The sequence below is a fragment of the Lampetra planeri genome, chromosome 82, assembly GCF_965212315.1.
Source record: "Lampetra planeri chromosome 82, kcLamPlan1.2.h2, whole genome shotgun sequence".
NCBI lineage: Eukaryota > Metazoa > Chordata > Hyperoartia > Petromyzontiformes > Petromyzontidae > Lampetra > Lampetra planeri.
In genome coordinates this window covers 242,154-260,968 of record NC_136186.1, presented here as the reverse complement: position 1 = coordinate 260,968, position 18,815 = coordinate 242,154, and the positions used below count along the sequence as shown (strand labels likewise).

Here is an 18,815-nt window from a genome sequence, read left to right as displayed (position 1 = left end):
TTGCTTCAGGAGAGTTCGTGGTGATCTCTTCAGACGGGTTCCAGGGACATCGATACGCCGTGCATCAACAAGTAAGTGTCTTCGTTAGTGGATAAACTGGTAATCGTGTGTGTAGTCCGACTTCCGAGACGTTACTGTGACTCGGTTAGACGTTAGTGAGAGTTGCTTTTTGGCGATTTCAGCCAGACATCCACGAAGTTTCACATGGAGCAGAAAAACTCTCCACAGCGGCACGCACACACGGGTAAGAAGCCATTCAATTGCTCTCTTTGTGGGAAGGCATTTGCAGATTCATCAACTCTTCGCAGTCACCAGAAAACACACTCGGGTGAGAAGCCATTCAATTGCTCTGTTTGTGTGAAGGCATTTGTCCGTAAAGCAGATCTTCACACTCACCAAAAAACACACACGGGCGAGAAGCCATTCAATTGCGCTGTGTGTTGGAAGGCATTTTCACGGAAATCAGATCTTCACAAGCACCAGAAAACACACACGGGCGAGAAGCCGTTCAATTGCTCTGTGTGTGGGAAGTCATTTGCAGATTCATCAACTCTTCGCAATCACCAAAAAACACACACGGGTGAGAAGCCATTCAATTGCTCTGTGTGTGGGAAGGCATTTGCAGATTCATCAACTCTTCGCAATCACCAGAAAACACACTCGGGTGAGAAGCCATTCAATTGCTCTGTTTGTGTGAAGGCATTTGCCCGTAAAGCAGATCTTCACACTCACCAAAAAACACACACGGGCGAGAAGCTGTTCAATTGCTCTGTATGTGGGAAGCCATTTTCACGGAAATCAAATCTTCATCGTCACCAGGAAACACACAAGGGCGAGAAGCCATTCAATTGTTCTCCGTTGGAGAGGACACGGTCATCACCCCGAAACAAGCATGAGAAGATCCGCAATGATAGGAAAGTGAAATCAAAAGGAGAAATACAGAGTGCTGCAATGAGTCCTGAAAAAAATGCATCTTTCGAACCTATGCAGGTGGATCCTGAGAGATGCGTGGATGTAATGAGTCCTGACGACAATTCCTATTTCGACCCCATGCAGTTGGATCCTGCGAAATGGCTGGATGTACTGAGCCCTGACGACAATTCCTATTTCGACCCCGTGCAGGTTGATAATGAGAAATGGCTGCTGGAGTGGCTGGATAATCAAAGTACTGAGTACTTTTGTTAAAGTCCTGGAATGTGCACGTTTGTTTCTCTGTTAGATCAATGTATTAGGTGCAATTGATTATATCAGTGATTTCCAGCACTACTCCAAGCTAGTGTAATTATTTTAACAAAACCGTTTGATTGCTCTGTGTGTTGGAATCATTTTCACAGTCAGTAACACTTCACAGGCATCATCAAACAAAGAGTAAAAATGTTGTCATGAGTCCTCAACGAAATTCCTCTTTCGACCCCATGCAGTTGCATCCTGAAAGATGGCTTGATGTAGTGGAGTATTCGTGTCTCATATATATTTTTCGGTGATTTCTAGGACTTCAAGCTAGAGTGATGTTGTGAATGCTCTATAATGTGTTCGGATGAATGTCTTCCTTTTAAGTTCCAGAAGTGTTCACGGATTTCAGAATGACAACAATTTTATACTTAGGACGAATGGCTTCAGTCGAAAAGGACGTCAAAGGGGAAATCGACGTTTACGTGTTTGATTTTAAGAATATATTTTAACTGTTGAATTCCTATTGGGAAATAATTTGCCTAGTTCCTTTCCTGTTTGAGCATACGTATTAATAAAGATTTCGATACGAGTATTAACGTGAGATTTCTTGCAGATTAATAAAGACCTGTTTTTAAAGATGACTGATCGTACGTTATTGCTACCATATCTTTCCTTTAAAAAAAACACGGACGAGTAGACATACACACACGAGTGTGCATCCAAACACGACTGTATATACAGCGTTGTGCATTCACACACGAGTGTGCATGTGTTTCTACAAGTATTAACGTTAATACTTGCAGAACAATAAAGACCTGATAGGTGAAAGATGACTGATCGTCCCTTATTGCTAAAATGTTCATAGCGAACACGTGTGGAGGCGAGTATCAGGTGAAGCATCTCCATCACACAAGTTTACCCTTACCTGGCAGCATCGTGGCAGTCCGCTGGTCACACTCACTACGTCACACTCACGAGCTGTAGGGGCGGGGCTCTGTCTGCTCAGTGGCGCTGTTTTCATTCATTTAGCACCACGAGCGGGGAGTCTCATCCCTGTAGTTCCCTGTTGTGGTGCCGCGCCGCATTCATTACCACGTTGCCCCTCAATTATTTGTACGATACAATATTATAACAATAATACACGAGTACACATATACACTCCCATGTACACACACCCACACACGAATATACATACACAGCAGTGTACGTACACAGGGATTGCGTTTGACATCACAAATAAATGGGCGAACAAATGATTGTACATACCTATACACACATACATACACGCTTGTACATATCCACATAAACAAGTGTAAATATACACACGAGTGACGTACACATCAGTACAGATCCATGTACATACACACAGTAGCAGACTAGGATAGCGAGGTTTTGTGATTATTTTCACAGGTTAAACTGACGATATAAATATTAGATGCCCCACAACACTGAAGTACGTTATACTTTTGAAAAAAACCCGCATTCAATTCTAATTCCTTCTCTGTTTCCACTCCAAACGCTTGGAATTATTAATATTATTTAAAATAGTGGCCACATGTTTAATGAGTGTAGTGAAGACATTAGTTTACTTTATTTCATTCCATGTGTTTGCATTTGCTACGGCACACTGGTTGAAATTATTCTTCCCATTTATGAAATCTCTCTAGAATCATTTACATTTTCTTCATAAACTTCCTTGCATTCAATTGTTATTCTCGCATGTAACGCTCCTCATATATAACAAACCTAATCTCATGTGGCCATTGTGCTTAAGCCTAAGTAGGATTTTGCACATTTCCAATGGCCTGTAAACTGTGATCAAGTTACCGGCCTTACCTGTGAAATACAGTATAATATATTGTTGATCGAGATATACTCATGCTAAGAGGTGCATGTTTCATATCGTGTTGATGTGGTTTTATGAATATGTTTAAGGACCTTTGTTGATCAGGGTGTGTCTAGACAACGAAGGTGAATTGTTATATTTGATCAATTAAAATTGTTACAATTGCCGTGGATACCCATTTGGATGGTATCGTTTGTATGCGTTGTTTATCATATTGTAACGCAGCCATGATCGCATTTCAGTCTATAGCAGAAAGTCTCCTGTGTATTTAGACCTTTGTGTATTACAGTGCTGTGTGTACGAATGTGTTGACACATTTTCCACGTGTTTTCACGGTAAGTGCATTGCATGTGGAGGGGTTACCAGCCCATTGCAACAGTCCGGAGACCTCGTGGGCCTCTGTGATGTCTATGAGCCTTCCCTCTAGGACATTGCTCACATTTACCACAGCTTTACCGCCCTGCATCGATGATGAGGTAGGGGTTGTTTTTACAGAACTTCACTCGTGGGCAGGATAATGCCAAACAACAGGGAGAGTGGCTCCTATTTTGAATAAAATAATGAAGGGCCAACCGTGGCGGTGAGCTGTAGGAAGCTGTATGCCCCACGCGTGGAGTGGTGATTGTTCCTGCCTGCACTGAAGGTGAACATCAGTGTAGGGATGCGGGCAAGGCCGAATAGTCATATGCCTCTCAAAATATCCCATATTAGAATCACACTCGAATGAATAATTGTTGTATGTATATATGCGAACTGCGGGATTTGAATTGCATTATAATCACTATCATCACATTGTGGTCGTTATTAGATTCACACTATCCACTGCTGGATCTGCCCTCTCAATGGATTAATATATATGCATATATATACAGAGTATGATTACTTGACATTTACGTATTGATTTTTAACTGTTGAATTCCTGAAAGCTTCCAGCTGTAAGTAGCAGCTCGGCAGGACTGTGGGGTTATGCGGCGCTTTTGGTTCGTGCCTACTTTCCCAGGCTCACTTTATCGCCGCCACTATTAAATTTTTTACCAGCCAAAACTTGAGGCATTTCAAGAGGGGTTGGTGTGTTTTGAATATTTTAGATCAGCCACCCTGCGTATCTCTGGGACCACCCGATACGCACGCGATACACCGCAGGATGACCCCTTCATCCCGACATTCACGCCTGAGCCTCAGCGTTCGCGAACACTCGCACACCCTGAAGGCACTTGTAGCCTTGCGTGGCGTCTGCCACCCACTGTTGGGCCACATTCCCTAGAAAGCCGACTTCAAGGTGAAGCTCGACGCTGAGCGTCGTGGACCACCGCCGGCCTGACACCGTCGTCGTCAGGGGAGAGGACGCGAGACGGCGCCTCCTGGCTCCTTTCCACCATAGGGAGGTGTCAGAGGCAGCCTCCTTGAGGCCCACGACCGGTTCAGATAATCGTCGCTGATGTTGAGCAAGAATTTAACGTGAGCGAGAATTGAGCTGCGTGCTAACCACTACACTACCACTCCGCTACAACTACGCTACCACTACACTACCACTACACTACCAGTACACTACCACTACACTGCGCATGTTCATACGCACAGCTGTGTAATAGGTTTTGTGATCATTTTCACTGGTTAAACAGAAGAACGCTGAATTATCTTCTTGGTTCTTTCGGTAAAGTCACGTAGAAGGGAAATAATAAAATAATAAAAATAAAACAAAATAAAATTATTCTCACGACGTTTCGGCCACAACGCAAGCAGCCATCCTCAGGTGAAGAACAGGTCTGTCGGAAAGACAGCGTCTGAAAGAACACCACCAGGTTTGGCAGCGTATATTTAAGCTGGGTTGGAGGGGGTAGAGCGCCTTGACAAATGAATTTTCATATCAAGAGGAATTTAGCATATTTATGGGAATGCGTAGGAGGTGGACGGGGGGTTTCAAAGTCATATTATGCCCGTGCATTATGCAGGATTAGCAGCATCAAAGGGAGGGAGTAGGGTTAGCATTAATAAAGGGAAGGAATGTTAATAGTATGGAGCGGCAGTAACTAAACCACCACGTAAAAAACTAAAATATAAACTACATCAGTATCATCAGTATACTAAATATACTCTCCAATAAGCTGAGCTTCTAACAGTAATTCATACAATACAATTCTATGTCGCAAAAAATATAATATGCCTCCAGCTAAACTTTTTCTCTTACATCACACGGTTCTACCCCGTACTATATACTGCCATAGACAAACCCAACATTAAATAATATACTGTATTACTATACACCACCTTAGACTATACATTATAATATTACACTATGTATTATTCTACCCACCCTATACTGTATACCACACTGCTGTATATTCACTATACAATTACGATACTATATATTACCTTATACATTATATTAAACATTACACTTTTATACTATTTATTATTATACAATCTGCTATACAACCTATCTCCGGTTGTAGCCAACGTTTTCATGGAGAAATTTGAGACTGACGCCATCCAGACTGCCAAACTACGAAATGCAACGTTGAGAACTTAATCTTTCATCAATGCAACATCATTCCAAACGACCCCACCATTTGTGTGCTGGTGTCATTGACCCAATTCGAATGATACCTGTGACTTACAGCTTTCCACACCTTACGCCACGCTCCCATGCCCCCTTCATTCGTTTTTTGTTTATCAGAAGGAGGCACTCCCTGTTTTTTGCCAATCCCCTGCCACGAGTAAAGTTTTGCAAAAACAACCCCCTTCCTTCATTGACGGTGTCAGACGGTAACGCTGTGGTGGATGTGAGCAATGTCCCGGAGGGAAGGCTCGTAGCCATCACAGCGGCCCACGAGGTCTTTGGACGGGTGCGAGGGGCTGGTAACCCCTCAATAGTCAATGCAATTACCAAAAACTCGTCACAAATCTTAAACACGTGCAAAATATTGAACACAAACACACTGGTGTATATACACACCGAAGGTCGTATGTTACAGACTAAAAGGTGACGATTGTTTTTTTGTTGCGTTACTTTATTATAAACCACGCTTATAAGCTAAACCATTCAAATGATTGTTCAAAGTTTACGACAGAAATTGGAAATAAAACACCCTCGTTTTCTCAAAGCACCCTGTTCAACAAGAGTGTTCTAAATATATTTATAAAACAAGGTCAGCACAGCATAAACCTGCACCTCTTAGTCCAAATTAAACTCGACATCATAATGTTGATACTTTAGACTGTATGTCGCTAATAAATCCTCTAAACCTGCAGCAGATAACAGGACATTGCGGGGTGAATATTGGCAAATTAACACGAAACACAGAATTATGCAGGGAGATGCACATCCTTATTCAAACGGAAGCGTACAATTATGCAGATGTGCATACTTAGTAAAGTTTAAGTACAATGGCCAGATTAGCTAAGCTATGTTGCTAGATATGCGGATTGTTAATGTAAAAAATTCTAATTGAATGCAAAGTCCATGATAGGCCAAGTCGAGAACAAAGGATTTGGATGCTAGATGGAAGTTAGAAGGGGCGTTAAATCAGACCTCAAGATCATTTCGAGAGGGATTTTACTGAGGATAGACACTCGACTCCTCGCTCTGCAGATAACCCTTCTTCTACGAGACCCAGCCTGGCGAGCACGATTGCTTGGCGACTGGTTGGCGACTTCGCTTGGGAGAGTTCGTGGCGATCTCTTCAGACGGGTTACAGGGACATCGATACGCCGTGCATCAACAAGTAAGTGTCTTTGATAATTGGTTTTTTACCCTTCTATCTGGCAACAAAACTGACACCTTTTTACAAGGAGTCATGTTTGCATAGACCGCAATACCTGCAGTCACAATACAAACAAAAGACATAACTCTGATAATGTATGTGCACTGTCCTTGAAGTTGATTGGTCCACACCCGAGACAGCTTTCCTTAGAGCCTAGTCTCACATGGGTTGAACCAGATGACGCCAAAAGGCGCACAACTCAAAGACAATGCACCATCAGAGTATGAGAGCTCGAGGCAAGTATCTACACTATGGGAACCTCATTTGCCAGTAAAAATATAATTGTTTTTTTTACCCTTCTATCTGGCAACAAAACTGACAGTCATAATTAGTGGATAAACTGGTAATCGTGTGTGTAGTCCGACTTACGAGACGTTACTGTGTCTCGGTTAGACGTTAGTGAGAGTTGCTTTTTGGCGATTTGAGCCAGACATCCAGGCAGCTTAGAGGGCGCCTTTAACTCGCAACAACACCCGCGACTGTTACTCTGCTCTGACGAATAAGTCAAATGGAGCAGTTAAACTCTCCACAGCGCCACACACACTAGGGTGCGAAGCCATTCAATTGCTCTGTTTCTGTGAAGGCATTTGCACATAAAGCAGATCTTCACACTCACCAGAAAACACACACAGGCGAGAATCAATTCAAGTGCTCTCTTTGTGGGAAGGCATTTTCACTAAAACAAAATCTTCACACTCACCAGAAAACACACTCGGATGAGAAGCCATTCACTTGCCCTGTGTGTGGGAAGGCATTTTCACTTAAACGAAATCGTCAAAGTCACCAGAAAACACACGGACGAGAAGCCATTCAATTGCTCTGTTGGTGTGAAGGCATTTGCACGTAAAGCAGATCTTCACACTCACCAGAAAACACAAACGGGTGAGAAACCATTCAATTACGCTGTCTGCGGGAAGGCATTTGTACAGAAATCAAATCTTCACACTCACCAGAAAACACACACGGGCGAGAAGCCATTCAATTGCACTGTGTGCGGGAAGGCATTTGTACTGAAATCACATCTTCAAAGGCACCAGAAAACACACTTGGGTGAGAAGCCATTCAATTGCTCTACGAGGGAGAGGACAAGTTCACGGTCATCACCCCGAAACAAGCATCAGAAGATCCGCAATGATAGGGAAGTGAAATCAAAAGGTGAAATGCAAAGTGCTGAAATGAGTCCTGAAAAAAATTCACTTTTCGAACCGATGCAGGTGGATCCTGAGAGATGGCTGAATGTATTGGATGTAATGAGTCCTGACAATTCTTCTTTTGACCCCATGCAGTTGGATCCTGAGAGATGGCTGGATGTAGTGGAGTGGCTGGAGAGTCAAATGTATTGAGTACTGTTGCAGTGTATATTCGTGTATCTTAAATATTTTTCCAGTGATTTCCAGTAACCCCTGCTAGAGTGATGTTGTGAATGCTTTTTAACGTGTTCCAATGAAAGCATTCCTTTTATGTTCTAGTAATTGGATCATCGGGGCTGTTAAATGGCTGGTGCTCATGGTAGAAGGTGGCATGTGTTGTAATTTTCTCACAGCAAATGATGTGAGCATGCTGTCTTGTTTATTCCAGACTCCGTCACGTTAAGGTGGTGCTTCGTAGTCCTATCGGATTACTTGTTGATGTGGTGTGATGTGCAGTGGTTGTGAGGTGGTTCAATTCCTGATTTTACTCTCGTGGTTTTGTTGAGCTAAAGTTGGAGAAAGACTGTGATCACATCTTTGATCAATATTTTTTTTTTAAAATTTTTCATTTTCCTCATTTTTTTATAATAACTACTGCAGATGATCGGTTTCAGGATGTACGTGGATTTCACTTTCGTTGTTCCTGTGTTTGATGGCTTTCACTTCAGGATGAATAAATTCAATAGATAAGGATGTCAATGGGGAATGATAAATCGACCTTTACTTGTTTGATTTTGAGAATATTTTTTTACTATTAAATTCCTGAAAGTAAAATCATTTGTCTCGTTCCAGATCTGAGTTTCAGCCATATTTGTTTAAATGGGGGTCTCAATTCTAGATTTGAAGCTTTCGTGACTGCAAGGATTCATACTCTTAGGTTTTTTCGAGAAAGTCACGTAGGTAAAAAAAAAATAATAATAATAACAGTAAAATAAAAATCACGACGTTTCGGAGGCAACACAAGCTTCCGTCTTCAGGTGGAACCGTCACAGCACGCTTGCTGTATCAAGTAAAAGTCATTTACTTAATACAGCAAGCGTGACTTTACCGAAAAAAACCTAAGAGTATGGGGGTCTCAAGTTTATGGAATTGATGATCTCAACATGCTTACAAAAATATGACGCGTAAAGTTTTACTGCCATGTGATGAATATTTCTCAATAGCAGGTCCTGTTGTGTGGTCAGAGGTAATTACAGGGACCTCAGAATTAGTTCTGTGAATCTTCATGTGCTTCGTTCTCTAATTCATTACTCGTCCTTTGAATGCATTTTCTGTTCTCCATAGACCGGGAGTCGTGGCGCCAGTCGACCACGTGGGAGGACATTATGGATGAAGTGGACCCTTTCCCAGGCCAAAGCTATGAGCATCGCTCCCCAAAGGTGGGTATGGGACCTATGGGGGTCAAACACACCACATTCACTCCACACTAGCACACCATTTCACCACACCATTGCACCAAAACATCACCACACCATATCTCCACGTCACCTTTCTCATCACACCACCACCAACTCAATAGACCATCATAGAGCCTCATAATGTGTCTATACCATCACAAGACACTATCTCTCCAGCACATTCCACAATTTCACCTCCATATCACAACACCATCTCCCGACACCATCACTCCATCTCTCCACCATCACGTGCTGCCATATCCCACGCGTGCAAGCACTTCAAGTTGCCATTTATTTTGCCAATGAAGACAGAATATCATGCAATCTCATGAATTCCGTTTGTGAGCTGACTGGAAGTTGCCATTCCAGTTGCCTACTATGGATGCTGCAGTAAAATTTGTCCAGATTATGGGCATCCAGATCTTTACAATCGAATATTGTGGAAATGTTTTGCCCGTAATGATTGTTGCCAACAATGGCTATGAACTCGTCGCAGACTAACACAGCCTTAAGTACGTTTATGGAACTTGTGAGAATATATGATGTAACATGTATTTTTTATAACATTAGGTGGTGTATATTCACGTGTTCTAGCATGTTTGCACGAGTAAATGTTCATGTTTGCATTCGTACATAGATGTGCGAGTATGCATTTTTGTTCGTGTACGTGCCCGTCCATGTTTGCGTGCCTGCGAGTATGAATTTTGTCCTGCGTGTGCATGTCTGAATGGTCCTGTGCTTTTCTTCGCGTGAACAGAGCAGCATTGGGAAGGTGAAGAACTTCAGCGGGGTGAAGCGTCTCCAGGAGAACAAGCACCTTGCGAAGGAGAAACGCACCATGGAAGAGGACCGCCTCATTGAGATGAAGCGCCTTGCCAGGGTGACGCACATCCCAGAGGAGAAATGCCTTCGAGACAATCTCCTCAAGAACCGCCTCATGGAGAAGCGCGTCATTGAGGAGAAGCGCTCCATGGAGGAGAAGCGGCTCCGTGAGGTGAAGCGTCTCGAGAAGCATCTGGAGAAGTGTCTCTTCCAGAGTGAAGTACCTCGCAGAAGTGAAGCATCTCCAGGAGGAAAAGCATCTCAAGGAGAAGCGCTTTGCGGAGGAGCGCATCATGAAAGAGAAGCGCCCCATTGAGGTGAAGCGCCTCGCCAAGTTGAAGCACCTCGCGGAGCATTATTGCCTTAGAAACAAGATCCTCAATGACGTGAAACGCGTCATGGAAAAGCACCTCCTTGAGGAAACGCGCTTCATGGAGGAAAAGCGCCTTCGCGAGGTGAAGCGTCTCAAGGAGAAGCATCTGGAAGAGAAGTGTCTCGCCATTGTTAAGTTTGTCGATGAGGAGAAGCGCCTCATAGAAGCTAAGCGGGTCAAAGAAGAGAAGTGCCTCATGGAGGAGAAGTGCCTCATGGAGGAGAAGCGGGTGGTGGAGGAAGAGAAGCGCCTCATGGAGAAGTGCTTCAGAGGAGAGGCAGGTGGAGGAAGATAAGTGCCTCATGGAGGAGAAGTGCCTCATGGAGGAGAAGCGCCTCATGGAGGAGAAGCAGGTGGAGGAAGAGAAGTGCCTCATAGAGGAGAAGTGCCTCATAGAGGAGAGGCGGGTGGAGGAAGAGAAGTGCCTCATAGAGGAGAAGTGCCTCATGGAGGAGAAGCAGGTGGAGGAAGAGAAGTGCCTCATGGAGGAGAAGCAGGTGGAGGAAGAGAAGTGCCTCATAGAGGAGAAGTGCCTCATGGAGGAGAGGCGGGTGGAGGAAGAGAAGTGCCTCATAGAGGAGAAGTGCCTCATGGAGGAGAAGCAGGTGGAGGAAGAGAAGTGCCTCATGGAGAAGCGCCTCATGGAGGAGAGGCGGGTGGAGGAAGAAAAGTGCCTCATGGAGGAGAAGTGCCTCATGGAGGAGAAGCAGGTGGAGGAAGAGAAGTGCCTCATGGAGGAGAAGTGCCTCATGGAGGAGAAGCAGGTGGAGGAAGAGAAGTGCCTCATGGAGGAGAAGTGCCTCATGGAGGAGAGGCGGGTGGAGGAAGAGAAGTGCCTCATAGAGGAGAAGTGCCTCATGGAGAAGAGGCGGGTGGAGGAAGAGAAGTGCCTCATAGAGAAGAAGTGCCTCATGGATAAACAGGTGGAGGAAGAGAAGTGCCTCATGGAGGAGAAGCAGGTGGAGGAAGATAAGTGCCTCATGGAGGAGAAGTGCCTCATGGAGGAGAAGCAGGTGGAGGAAGATAAGTGCCTCATGGAGGAGAAGTGCCTCATGGAGGAGAAGTGCCTCATGGAGGAGAAGTGCCTCATGGAGGAGAAGCAGGTGGAGGAAGAGAAGTGCCTCATGGAGGAGAAGTGCCTCATGGAGGAGAAGTGCCTCATGGAGGAGAAGCAGGTGGAGGAAGAGAAGTGCCTCATAGAGGAGAAGTGCCTCATGGAGGAGAAGCAGGTGGAGGAAGATAAGTGCCTCATGGAGGAGAAGTGCCTCATGGAGGAGAAGTGCCTCATGGAGGAGAAGTGCCTCATGGAGGAGAAGCAGGTGGAGGAAGAGAAGTGCCTCATGGAGGAGAAGTGCCTCATGGAGGAGAAGTGCCTCATGGAGGAGAAGCAGGTGGAGGAAGAGAAGTGCCTCATAGAGGAGAAGTGCCTCATGGAGGAGAAGCAGGTGGAGGAAGAGAAGTGCCTCATGGAGGAGAAGCAGGTGGAGGAAGAGAAGTACCTCATAGAAGAGAAGTGCCTCATGGAGGAGAAGCAGGTGGAGGAAGAGAAGTGCCTCATAGAGGAGAAGTGCCTCATGGAGGAGAAGCAGGTGGAGGAAGAGAAGTGCCTCATGGAGAAGCGCCTCATGGAGGAGAAGCAGGTGGAGGAAGAGAAGTGCCACATGGAGGAGAAGTGCCTCATGGAGGAGAAGCAGGTGGAGGAAGAGAAGTGCCTCATGGAGGAGAAGTGCCTCATGGAGGAGAAGCAGGTGGAGGAAGAGAAGTGCATCATGGAGGAGAAGTGCCTCATGGAGAAGCAGGTGGAGGAAGAGAAGTGCCTCATAGAGGAGAAGTGCCTCATGGAGGAGAAGCAGTTGGAGGAAGAGAAGTGCCTCATGGAGGAGAAGCAGGTGGAGAAAGAGAAGTGCCTCATGGAGGAGAAGTGCCTCATGGAGGAGAAGCAGGTGGAGGAAGAGAAGTGCCTCATGGAGGAGAAGCAGGTGGAGGAAGAGAAGTGCCTCATGGAGAAGCAGGTGGAGGAAGAGAAGTGCCTCATGGAGAAGCGCCTCATGGAGGAGAAGCAGGTGGAGGAAGAGAAGTGCCTCATGGAGGAGAAGTGCCTCATGGAGGAGAAGCAGGTGGAGGAAGAGAAGTGCCTCATGGAGGAGAAGTGCCTCATGGAGGAGAAGCAGGTGGAGGAAGATAAGTGCCTCATGGAGGAGAAGTGCCTCATGGAGGAGAAGTGCCTCATGGAGGAGAAGTGCCTCATGGAGGAGAAGCAGGTGGAGGAAGAGAAGTGCCTCATGGAGGAGAAGTGCCTCATGGAGGAGAAGTGCCTCATGGAGGAGAAGCAGGTGGAGGAAGAGAAGTGCCTCATAGAGGAGAAGCGCCTCATGGAGGAGAAGTGCCTCATGGAGGAGAAGCAGGTGGAGGAAGAGAAGTGCCTCATGGAGGAGAAGCAGGTGGAGGAAGAGAAGTGCCTCATGGAGGAGAAGTGCCTCATGGAGGAGAAGCAGGTGGAGGAAGAGAAGTGCCTCATGGAGGAGAAGTGCCTCATGGAGGAGAAGCAGGTGGAGGAAGAGAAGTGCCTCATGGAGGAGAAGTGCCTCATGGAGGAGAAGCAGGTGGAGGAAGAGAAGTGCCTCATGGAGGAGAAGTGCCTCATGGAGGAGAAGCAGGTGGAGGAAGAGAAGTGCCTCATGGAGGAGAAGTGCCTCATGGAGGAGAAGCAGGTGGAGGAAGAGAAGTGCCTCACGGAGGAGAAGTGCCTCATGGAGGAGAAGCAGGTGGAGGAAGAGAAGTGCCTCATGGAGGAGAAGTGCCTCATGGAGGAGAAGCAGGTGGAGGAAGAGAAGTGCCTCATGGAGAAGTGCCTCATGGAGGAGAAGCAGGTGGAGGAAGAGAAGTGCCTCATGGAGGAGAAGCAGGTGGAGGAAGAGAAGTGCCTCATGGAGAAGCGCCTCATGGAGGAGAAGCAGGTGGAGGAAGAGAAGTGCCTCATGGAGGAGAAGTGCCTCATGGAGGAGAAGCAGGTGGAGGAAGAGAAGTGCCTCATGGAGGAGAAGCAGGTGGAGGAAGATAAGTGCCTCATGGAGGAGAAGTGCCTCATGGAGGAGAAGTGCCTCATGGAGGAGAAGTGCCTCATGGAGGAGAAGCAGGTGGAGGAAGAGAAGTGCCTCATGGAGGAGAAGTGCCTCATAGAGGAGAAGTGCCTCATGGAGGAGAAGCAGGTGGGGGAAGAGAAGTGCCTCATAGAGGAGAAGCGCCTCATGGAGAAGAAGTGCCTCATGGAGGAGAAGCAGGTGGAGGAAGAGAAGTGCCTCATGGAGACGTGCCTCATGGAGGAGAAGCAGGTGGAGGAAGAGAAGTGCCTCATGGAGGAGAAGCAGGTGGAGGAAGAGAAGTGCCTCATGGAGAAGCGCCTCATGGAGGAGAAGCAGGTGGAGGAAGAAAAGTGCCTCATGGAGGAGAAGTGCCTCATGGAGGAGAAGCAGGTGGAGGAAGAGAAGTGCATCATGGAGGAGAAGCAGGTGGAGGAAGATAAGTGCCTCATGGAGGAGAAGTGCCTCATGGAGGAGAAGTGCCTCATGGAGGAGAAGTGCCTCATGGAGGAGAGGCGGGTGGAGGAAGAGAAGTGCCTCATAGAGGAGAAGTGCCTCATGGAGGAGAGGCGGGTGGAGGAAGAGAAGTGCCTCATAGAGGAGAAGTGCCTCATGGAGAAACAGGTGGAGGAAGAGAAGTGCCTCATGGAGGAGAAGCAGGTGGAGATAGAGAAGTGCCTCATGGAGGAGAAGTGCCTCATGGAGGAGAAGCAGGTGGAGGAAGATAAGTGCCTCATGGAGGAGAAGTGCCTCATGGAGGAGAAGCAGGTGGAGGAAGATAAGTGCCTCATGGAGGAGAAGTGCCTCATGGAGGAGAAGTGCCTCATGGAGGAGAAGTGCCTCATGGAGGAGAAGCAGGTGGAGGAAGAGAAGTGCCTCATGGAGGAGAAGTGCCTCATGGAGGAGAAGTGCCTCATGGAGGAGAAGCAGGTGGAGGAAGAGAAGTACCTCATAGAGGAGAAGCGCCTCATGGAGGAGAGGCGGGTGGAGGAAGAGAAGTGCCTCATAGAGGAGAAGTGCCTCATGGAGGAGAAGCAGGTGGAGGAAGAGAAGTGCCTCATGGAAGAGAAGCAGGTGGAGGAAGAGAAGTACCTCATAGAAGAGAAGTGCCTCATGGAGGAGAAGCAGGTGGAGGAAGAGAAGTGCCTCATAGAGGAGAAGTGCCTCATGGAGGAGAAGCAGGTGGAGGAAGAGAAGTGCCTCATGGAGAAGCGCCTCATGGAGGAGAAGCAGGTGGAGGAAGAGAAGTGCCTCATGGAGGAGAAGTGCCTCATGGAGGAGAAGCAGGTGGAGGAAGAGAAGTGCCTCATGGAGGAGAAGTGCCTCATGGAGGAGAAGCAGGTGGAGGAAGAGAAGTGCCTCATGGAGGAGAAGTGCCTCATGGAGGAGAAGCAGTTGGAGGAAGAGAAGTGCCTCATGGAGGAGAAGCAGGTGGAGGAAGAGAAGTGCCTCATGGAGGAGAAGTGCCTCATGGAGGAGAAGCAGGTGGAGGAAGAGAAGTGCCTCATGGAGGAGAAGCAGGTGGAGGAAGAGAAGTGCCTCATGGAGAAGCAGGTGGAGGAAGAGAAGTGCCTCATGGAGAAGCGCCTCATGGAGGAGAAGCAGGTGGAGGAAGAGAAGTGCCTCATGGAGGAGAAGTGCCTCATGGAGGAGAAGCAGGTGGAGGAAGAGAAGTGCCTCATGGAGGAGAAGTGCCTCATGGAAGAGAAGCAGGTGGAGGAAGATAAGTGCCTCATGGAGGAGAAGTGCCTCATGGAGGAGAAGTGCCTCATGGAGGAGAAGTGCCTCATGGAGGAGAAGTGCCTCATGGAGGAGAAGCAGGTGGAGGAAGAGAAGTGCCTCATAGAGGAGAAGCGCCTCATGGAGGAGAGGCGGGTGGAGGAAGAGAAGTGCCTCATAGAGGAGAAGTGCCTCATGGAGGAGAAGCAGGTGGAGGAAGAGAAGTGCCTCATGGAAGAGAAGCAGGTGGAGGAAGAGAAGTACCTCATAGAAGAGAAGTGCCTCATGGAGGAGAAGCAGGTGGAGGAAGATAAGTGCCTCATGGAGGAGAAGTGCCTCATGGAGGAGAAGTGCCTCATGGAGGAGAAGTGCCTCATGGAGGAGAAGCAGGTGGAGGAAGAGAAGTGCCTCATGGAGGAGAAGTGCCTCATGGAGGAGAAGTGCCTCATGGAGGAGAAGCAGGTGGAGGAAGAGAAGTGCCTCATAGAGGAGAAGCGCCTCATGGAGGAGAGGCGGGTGGAGGAAGAGAAGTGCCTCATAGAGGAGAAGTGCCTCATGGAGGAGAAGCAGGTGGAGGAAGAGAAGTGCCTCATGGAGGAGAAGCAGGTGGAGGAAGAGAAGTACCTCATAGAAGAGAAGTGCCTCATGGAGGAGAAGCAGGTGGAGGAAGAGAAGTGCCTCATAGAGGAGAAGTGCCTCATGGAGGAGAAGCAGGTGGAGGAAGAGAAGTGCCTCATGGAGAAGCGCCTCATGGAGGAGAAGCAGGTGGAGGAAGAGAAGTGCCTCATGGAGGAGAAGTGCCTCATGGAGGAGAAGCAGGTGGAGGAAGAGAAGTGCCTCATGGAGGAGAAGTGCCTCATGGAGGAGAAGCAGGTGGAGGAAGAGAAGTGCCTCATGGAGGAGAAGTGCCTCATGGAGGAGAAGCAGTTGGAGGAAGAGAAGTGCCTCATGGAGGAGAAGCAGGTGGAGGAAGAGAAGTGCCTCATGGAGGAGAAGTGCCTCATGGAGGAGAAGCAGGTGGAGGAAGAGAAGTGCCTCATGGAGGAGAAGCAGGTGGAGGAAGAGAAGTGCCTCATGGAGAAGCAGGTGGAGGAAGAGAAGTGCCTCATGGAGAAGCGCCTCATGGAGGAGAAGCAGGTGGAGGAAGAGAAGTGCCTCATGGAGGAGAAGTGCCTCATGGAGGAGAAGCAGGTGGAGGAAGAGAAGTGCCTCATGGAGGAGAAGTGCCTCATGGAGGAGAAGCAGGTGGAGGAAGATAAGTGCCTCATGGAGGAGAAGTGCCTCATGGAGGAGAAGCAGGTGGAGGAAGAGAAGTGCCTCATGGAGGAGAAGCAGGTGGAGGAAGAGAAGTACCTCATAGAAGAGAAGTGCCTCATGGAGGAGAAGCAGGTGGAGGAAGAGAAGTGCCTCATAGAGGAGAAGTGCCTCATGGAGCAGAAGCAGGTGGAGGAAGAGAAGTGCCTCATGGAGAAGCGCCTCATGGAGGAGAAGCAGGTGGAGGAAGAGAAGTGCCTCATGGAGGAGAAGTGCCTCATGGAGGAGAAGCAGGTGGAGGAAGAGAAGTGCCTCATGGAGGAGAAGTGCCTCATGGAGGAGAAGCAGGTGGAGGAAGAGAAGTGCCTCATGGAGGAGAAGTGCCTCATGGAGGAGAAGCAGTTGGAGGAAGAGAAGTGCCTCATGGAGGAGAAGCAGGTGGAGGAAGAGAAGTGCCTCATGGAGGAGAAGTGCCTCATGGAGGAGAAGCATGTGGAGGAAGAGAAGTGCCTCATGGAGGAGAAGCAGGTGGAGGAAGAGAAGTGCCTCATGGAGAAGCAGGTGGAGGAAGAGAAGTGCCTCATGGAGAAGCGCCTCATGGAGGAGAAGCAGGTGGAGGAAGAGAAGTGCCTCATGGAGGAGAAGTGCCTCATGGAGGAGAAGCAGGTGGAGGAAGAGAAGTGCCTCATGGAGGAGAAGTGCCTCATGGAGGAGAAGCAGGTGGAGGAAGATAAGTGCCTCATGGAGGAGAAGTGCCTCATGGAGGAGAAGTGCCTCATGGAGGAGAAGTGCCTCATGGAGGAGAAGTGCCTCATGGAGGAGAAGCAGGTGGAGGAAGAGAAGTGCCTCATAGAGGAGAAGCGCCTCATGGAGGAGAGGCGGGTGGAGGAAGAGAAGTGCCTCATAGAGGAGAAGTGCCTCATGGAGGAGAAGGAGGTGGAGGAAGAGAAGTGCCTCATGGAAGAGAAGCAGGTGGAGGAAGAGAAGTACCTCATAGAAGAGAAGTGCCTCATGGAGGAGAAGCAGGTGGAGGAAGAGAAGTGCCTCATAGAGGAGAAGTGCCTCATGGAGGAGAAGCAGGTGGAGGAAGAGAAGTGCCTCATGGAGAAGCGCCTCATGGAGGAGAAGCAGGTGGAGGAAGAGAAGTGCCTCATGGAGGAGAAGTGCCTCATGGAGGAGAAGCAGGTGGAGGAAGAGAAGTGCCTCATGGAGGAGAAGTGCCTCATGGAGGAGAAGCAGGTGGAGGAAGAGAAGTGCCTCATGGAGGAGAAGTGCCTCATGGAGGAGAAGCAGTTGGAGGAAGAGAAGTGCCTCATGGAGGAGAAGCAGGTGGAGGAAGAGAAGTGCCTCATGGAGGAGAAGTGCCTCATAGAGGAGAAGTGCCTCATGGAGGAGAAGCAGGTGGGGGAAGAGAAGTGCCTCATAGAGGAGAAGCGCCTCATGGAGAAGAAGTGCCTCATGGAGGAGAAGCAGGTGGAGGAAGTAAAGTGCCTCATGGAGAAGTGCCTCATGGAGGAGAAGCAGTTGGAGGAAGAGAAGTGCCTCATGGAGGAGAAGCAGGTGGAGGAAGAGAAGTGCCTCATGGAGAAGCGCCTCATGGAGGAGAAGCAGGTGGAGGAAGAGAAGTGCCTCATGGAGGAGAAGTGCCTCATGGAGGAGAAGCAGGTGGAGAAAGAGAAGTGCCTCATGGAGGAGAAGCAGGTGGAGGAAGATAAGTGCCTCATGGAGGAGAAGTGCCTCATGGAGGAGAAGTGCCTCATGGAGGAGAAGTGCCTCATGGAGGAGAGGCGGGTGGAGGAAGAGAAGTGCCTCATAGAGGAGAAGTGCCTCATGGAGGAGAGGCGGGTGGAGGAAGAGAAGTGCCTCATAGAGGAGAAGTGCCTCATGGAGAAACAGGTGGAGGAAGAGAAGTGCCTCATGGAGGAGAAGCAGGTGGAGAAAGAGAAGTGCCTCATGGAGGAGAAGTGCCTCATGGAGGAGAAGCAGGTGGAGGAAGATAAGTGCCTCATGGAGGAGAAGTGCCTCATGGAGGAGAAGCAGGTGGAGGAAGATAAGTGCCTCATGGAGGAGAAGTGCCTCATGGAGGAGAAGTGCCTCATGGAGGAGAAGTGCCTCATGGAGGAGAAGCAGGTGGAGGAAGAGAAGTGCCTCATGGAGGAGAAGTGCCTCATGGAGGAGAAGTGCCTCATGGAGGAGA

The 18,815-nt window shown here is 48.2% G+C and overlaps 1 pseudogene; it reads left to right on the top strand.

The window, feature by feature from the left end:
- The first annotated feature begins 204 nt into the window (after window positions 1–204).
- The window catches only part of LOC144738374 (uncharacterized), a 215,599-nt pseudogene continuing 196,988 nt past the window's right edge, over window positions 205–18,815 (top strand).